The 6,113-nt window shown below is 41.0% G+C and overlaps 1 pseudogene; it reads left to right on the top strand.

The window, feature by feature from the left end:
* Nucleotides 1-1,152: 1,152 nt before the first annotated feature.
* Nucleotides 1,153-2,161, top strand: LOC102479176 (proteasome subunit alpha type-4-like; annotated as a pseudogene).
* The last annotated feature ends 3,952 nt before the right edge of the window (nucleotides 2,162-6,113 follow it).

Here is a 6,113-nt window from a genome sequence, read left to right as displayed (position 1 = left end):
AGCATACAAAATGTGATTTCCCATCCAGAATATACTGCATAGTGACTTAATCATGCATATTATAAAAAATTTTCCATTTCTAGTTCCTAGAATTATTTTTACCCCTCTTTCTGACCCTCTGTCCTTCCCCACCCTCTTCTCACACTATATAAAGTATTCTCTGGGCTCTCAGGCCCCTCTTTTATCATTCTAATTTGTGCCTTTCCCCCTCCCATTTAGGAAAGGCATAAACCCAGGGCCATCCTGAGATGGATACTGAACTTGAGCTGTGAAACATGTGCTGCTCAGTTTTCATTTTTTACTTTTAAAAATTAAAATATATTTTTTCTTCTTTTTTCATTCTTTCTTTTTTCTTTCTTCCTTCCTTCTTCTTTACTCTTCTCTAATTCTTTTATTTTTTCCTTTAACTTTATTCCTTGGCTGCTCAGCCTCCACTTGGACAGGTCAAAGTGAACAGTATCCAAACATCTGAATATGATTAGAGTCAGAATATTCCTCAATTCCCACTGAATCGGACACACAAAGTGAAAAATGGAACAGAATAGAGATAGTGGGCCACCTCTTCCTGAATACCTCTGAACGCTCAGATTGAACTTTAAGATTTAGGAAGAAATGCACAATCCATCAGATGACCAGAAATCACTACAGCGTCACAGGAAATATGAGAAAATAAGAAAACACCTCTCCTCCAAGGGAAAAGACATCTCAGACAGTACTGGAACTCGTGGAAATATCAGATAAAAATTTTAGAATTTATTCAGAGTGACAAAGTTAACCGAAATGGAAGAGGAGAGAGACAATGAACTGCAGAAGAGGCAGGAGAAAGGAGATGATGAGTTCTGGGAGGTGAAGTTCTTACAAGATCTGAAAGAGGAAGTATACACCATAAAAAAGAATCAGATGGGACTGTTAGAGGTGAAAGGTATAATACAGAAAGTCAAAACCTCCCTTGAAAGTATTAAAAGCAGACTAGATCACACAGAAAATCAAATTTCAGATGTAGGAGATAGAATCATTGGCCTAGAAAAACCCACCATGAAGACTGAGAAGATTGCCCCTCAAAAATGAGAATAATAGCGTGCAGTAAAGTGCTCCGTGTAGCTCACGTCTCTTCAGTGTTCCCCCTCTGCAATAATATAAAATTCAGCAGACATGTCTCCAAGAGATGACTCCAGGACCACTATATTTTCTCCAGAAGGTCGCTTATACCAAGTCAAATATGCCATGGAAGCCATTGGACACGCAGGCACTCGTTTGTTTGTTTATTTGTTTGTTTGTTTTTTGAGAGGTTTTTGCTATAGGGCACGTGCGCTCGCCAGACAGACAGAGACAGAGAGACAGAAAGCAGGAAATTACCCCCCAGGGTGGGTGGCCACGCCGCAATCCCTTCCTCCTCCATTCTCCTCTCAGGATCTTGGGCACGCACGCACACGTGCCCGGCGTGAGTTTAAGCCACCGGGTCCGGGACTCGAACCGCAGTGAACTACATGGGAGTCCAGCGACATAGCCATTACGCTAGCAAACGACGGGATTTTGCTTGCAGCTGAGAGACGCAACATCCACAAGCTTCTTGATAAAGTCTTTTTCTCTGAAAAGATTTATAAGCACAACGAGGACATGGCTTGTAGTGTGGCAGGTATCACCTCCGATGCCAACGTCCTGACTAACGAACTGAGGCTCATTGCTCAAAGGTACCTACTGCAGTATCAGGAGCCCATCCCTTGTGAGCAGTTGGTTACAGTGCTGTGTGATATCAAACAGGCTTACACGCAGTTCGGAGGAAAATGTCCTTTCGGCGTTTCTTTGCTGTACATTGACTGGGACAAGCACTGTGGCTTTCAGCTCTATCAGAGTGACCCTAGTGGAAATTATGGGGGCTGGAAAGCCACATGAATTGGAAATAACAGCGCCGCAAGGGTGGTCGGCTGCGGCTCCCCGATGTACGAGGAGAGAAGTCAGAGTCCCTGTCCATCTGTCGTGGTACGAATGTGTGTGTTTGCTTTCAGTGGAGATCGCCACGCTGACCCGAGAGAACGGAAAGACGGTGATCAGAGTTCTCAGACAGAAGGAGGTGGAGCAGTTGATCAAAAACCACGAGGAAGAAGAAGCCAAAGCTGAATGCAAGAAGAAAGAAAAAGAACAGAAAGAAAAGGATAAATAGGAGACAAAGTCGGGGATTTTCTAACTCCTTTGGGGCACCATTTTGGTGTAAAAGCCATCCTACTCTTCCACACCGGGCAGGATTTGCCCGTTTTTTAGCGTGCAGTGGAGAAATAGGACACACATGCTGAATTGGGTCCCTGTCCTTCCTGTCCATCCGAGTACTTCATTGTGAGGATGATGGTAACCATCAGGGACCTCTTCATTGCCCCCACACAGACCCCTTTTGGTTTTTTTGGAATAAAACTTGGAAAGAAAAAAAATGAGAATAATATATGAGAATATTAGATAACATGAAAGGTCCAAACATCTGGATAATTGGTATCCTAGAAGGGTGAAGAATACTCTTGAGGGCATTGATAATCTATACCATGAAATCCTGGAAGAAAACTTTCCAAACCTAGAGAGGCATTCGAAGATCCAGACCCAAGAAATACAAAGGACCCCAAATAGAGTCAATCCAAGATCTTCTCCAAGACACATTATAGCCAGATTGAACAAAACCACTTGTCTTTGTTAAGATACTAATATTGGCGAAAGAGAAGCATCAAGTTACCTACAAAGGTATCTCATCAGGCTAACAGTGGACCTCTAATCAGAAACAATGTGAGTGAGGAAAGAATGGGAAAATATATCCAAAGTGTTAAGGGAAAAGCAGTTTCAACCAAGAATACTGTATCCTCTGGGAGCCAGCAGTTAGCGTAACGGCTATGTCGCTGGACTCCCACATAGTCGACCGCCGTTCGTGTCCCGGACCCGGTGGCTTAAAACTCACGCCGGGAGCGTGTGCGTGCGTGCCCAAGATCCTGAGAGGAGAATGGAGGAGAAGGGATTGCAGCGTGACCATCCCCCCTGGGGGGTGATTTCTCACTTTCTGTCTCTATGTCTCTCTCTGACTGTCTGGCGAGCGCACACGCCCTATAGCGAAAATCTCTCCAAAAAAAAAAAAAAAAAAAGAATACTGTACCCTTCATATGAGAAGAAAAGATAAGATTACCCTTCATATGGAAAGAAAAGACAAGGACATTTGCAGATAAACAAAACCTGAAAGAATTTACCAACACCAGACTAGCTCTCCAAGAGGTTCTGAAGGGACTGCTATTCCAGGGGAACTAAATACAGACACACAGAAATAAGAGATCAAAAACAACTAAGAAAATGGCCAACTTAATGGTAGGGACAAGTCTGGAGGTGAATATTATATCTCAGAATTTAACTGGTAAGGTCAGACCACACCAGAAGATAGATTAAATACATGAGACTGAACTGGTGAAATAGAATTTTATGACTTTTGACTAAAACATTACTGATTTTCTTCTAGGCTTTGTTTTCTGGGTTTAAGGATTTTTGTCCTGTCTTAGCTGCTGATAGGTTCATATACCTACTATTTGAACAGAATCCTGACCTATTTCCTGGCTTTAAGTTTTAAGCAAAACTCTCTTAGCATTTTTTTAATTTTAATTTATTAAAGTTAAAACTGCTTTTCTTGAAATTAAAAAATATATGAAAAAATACTTATTTAATGACGTAAAAAATACCTATTTAATGACTGTAGTACACTATATAGCATCAGCCAGGTGCTACTTAATAGTATATTCATTCTACTCAGAGTTTTATGTCTAAAGTCAGACATGTATACAGATATGTATGTATCAGCTGATCTTGCTATTGAAAATAGTTAGATTATTTAAGATATTTTGTGAATCAATAAAATGTGGGGAAAAAAAGAATGGAAAGCAACTGTAGACACCAGAGATAGTGTGGGAGGAGGGTGGGAAACGGCAGAGGGTGAGAAATATGGGGAATATATATGTATATATACATATATGTGTGTGTGTATTTATATATGAAACTAGAAATGAAAAATTATCAATGATAACATGTATGATTAAGCCACTATGTAGTATACATACTACGGATGGGAAATCACATTTTGTATGCTGTGACTATGCTCAGTGAATGATTGTAAAATTAATTAATTAAAAAAAAAAGACTAGGAAACAAGTCAGAAGGAGCCAAACAGGTGAATGACTAATAATTTTCTGTGGAAATGCTCTTGAAATTTCCCTTGTTTTTTTTTTTTTTTTTTTTTTTTTTTTTGAGAGGTTTTTGCTATAGGGCGCGTGCACTTGCCAGACAGACAGAGAGAGACAGAGAGACAGAAAGTGAGAAATCATCCCACAGGGGGGATGGCCATGCCACAATCCCTTCTCCTCCATTCTCCTCTCGGGATCTTGGGCAGGCACGCACACGCGCCCGGCGTGAGTTTTAAGCCACAGGGTCCAGGATGCGAACCGCGGTCGACTACATGGGAGTCCAGTGACATAGCCATTACGCTAACTGCTGGTCCCAGAAATTTCCCTTGTTTGATGAGAGAAATGAGGAGGATTGTCATGGTGGGGAAGGACCCTCTGGTGAATGTTTCCTAGGGGTTTTTCTTCTAAAGTTTTGGCTAATTTTCTCAAAACACTCTCATGATAAACAGATATTATTGTTCTTTGACCCTCCAGAAGGTCAACAAACAAAATATCTTGAAAATCTTCCCAAAACGGTTGCCATGATTTTTGCTATTTATCAGTCCACTTTTGCTTTGACTGGACCATTTCTAGGTAGCCATTGCTTTGTCTGTGTTTTGTCTTCAGGATCATACTGGTAAAGTCATAGGTCATCTCCTGGTATAGTGTGTTGCCGGAAAAGTCATGACATATATACATATATATATATATGTTTTTGTTTTTTGGAGAAGTTTTTGCTATAGGGTGTGTGTGCTCACCAGACAGACAGAGAGAGACAGAGAGACAGAAAGCGAGAATTCACTCCCCAGGGGGGTTGGCCACGCCGCAATCCCTTCTCCTCCTTTCTCCTCTTGGGATCTTGGGCATGCACGCACACGCACGCGGCATGAGTTTTAAGCCACCGTGTCCGGGACGTGAACCATGGTCGACTACATGGGAGTCCAGCAACATAGCCATTATGCCAACTGCCAGGCCCATGACATATTTTTTAATGCAAAAATGCATCATGACTTTTCCAATGACCCAATAATTCTTTGAAGAAATGCTTCAGAGTCTTGATCCCACTCATTCAAAAATTTGCATAGAAAACTCTGCTCTTGTCTGCAGCTGATCTGGGCACAACAATTTTGGTAGCCATAGAGCAGAAAGTCTGTTCCACTTCACTTTTTCTGATAGTATTACATAAACTGAACCAGTCAAGATGCCCGTGGTGTTGGCTGTTTTTTTCTGCTGTTAGCCATTGGTTCTTTTCAACTATGACCTGGAGAAGATGAACTATTTCCTTGCAAATTGATGTGGATGGTCTGCCGCTGCAGATGTTAACTTCAACACTATCACATCCTTTCTTAAAATGAGTTTTCCATTTGTAAACTGCTGCTTTCTCTGGGGTGTTGTCCTCATAAACCTTTTGTAAAGCATAACTGATTTTATTATTTTTCCACTCAAGCTTTGACATAAATTTTATGTTTGTACTTGCTTTAATTTTATCAGAATTCATACCCCCCCCCAACAGGCACTATTTCAAATTGGTTTACCCTTCTTGTAGCCTCAAACTAGATTTAGTTCAGACATGTCATGACAAGTTAGTATGAATTTATTTTGGCACAACACTTTTTTTTGAAATCCATGCATAGTTTTTTCATAATACACATTTTCAGAAACTTTTTGAAGACCCCTCATGCATTTCTATGACCACCTAGCATCCAGGAGGTGGACAATTTCCACAGTGCAAGGATCACAGATGGGACAGAGGGAAGCAAGGGCATATTGTTTTCATCATTCATTCGATGGGATTCAGGGTGTCCATCTCTTTAGTCCAAAGTGAGAGGGAAAGTGACAATAATTTCAATTCATGAGCAAATGCAAAATAACACATTTAATGAGAAATACTTTTACTGTGAAGGACATGAGCTACATTGTCCTCCAGGGAAGAAAAAT

Source organism: Tupaia chinensis, unplaced genomic scaffold (genome assembly GCF_000334495.1).
Source record: "Tupaia chinensis unplaced genomic scaffold, TupChi_1.0 Scaffold145814_1, whole genome shotgun sequence".
NCBI classification, from domain to species: Eukaryota; Metazoa; Chordata; class Mammalia; order Scandentia; family Tupaiidae; genus Tupaia; species Tupaia belangeri.
This window is presented reverse-complemented; position numbering and strand designations above follow the sequence as displayed.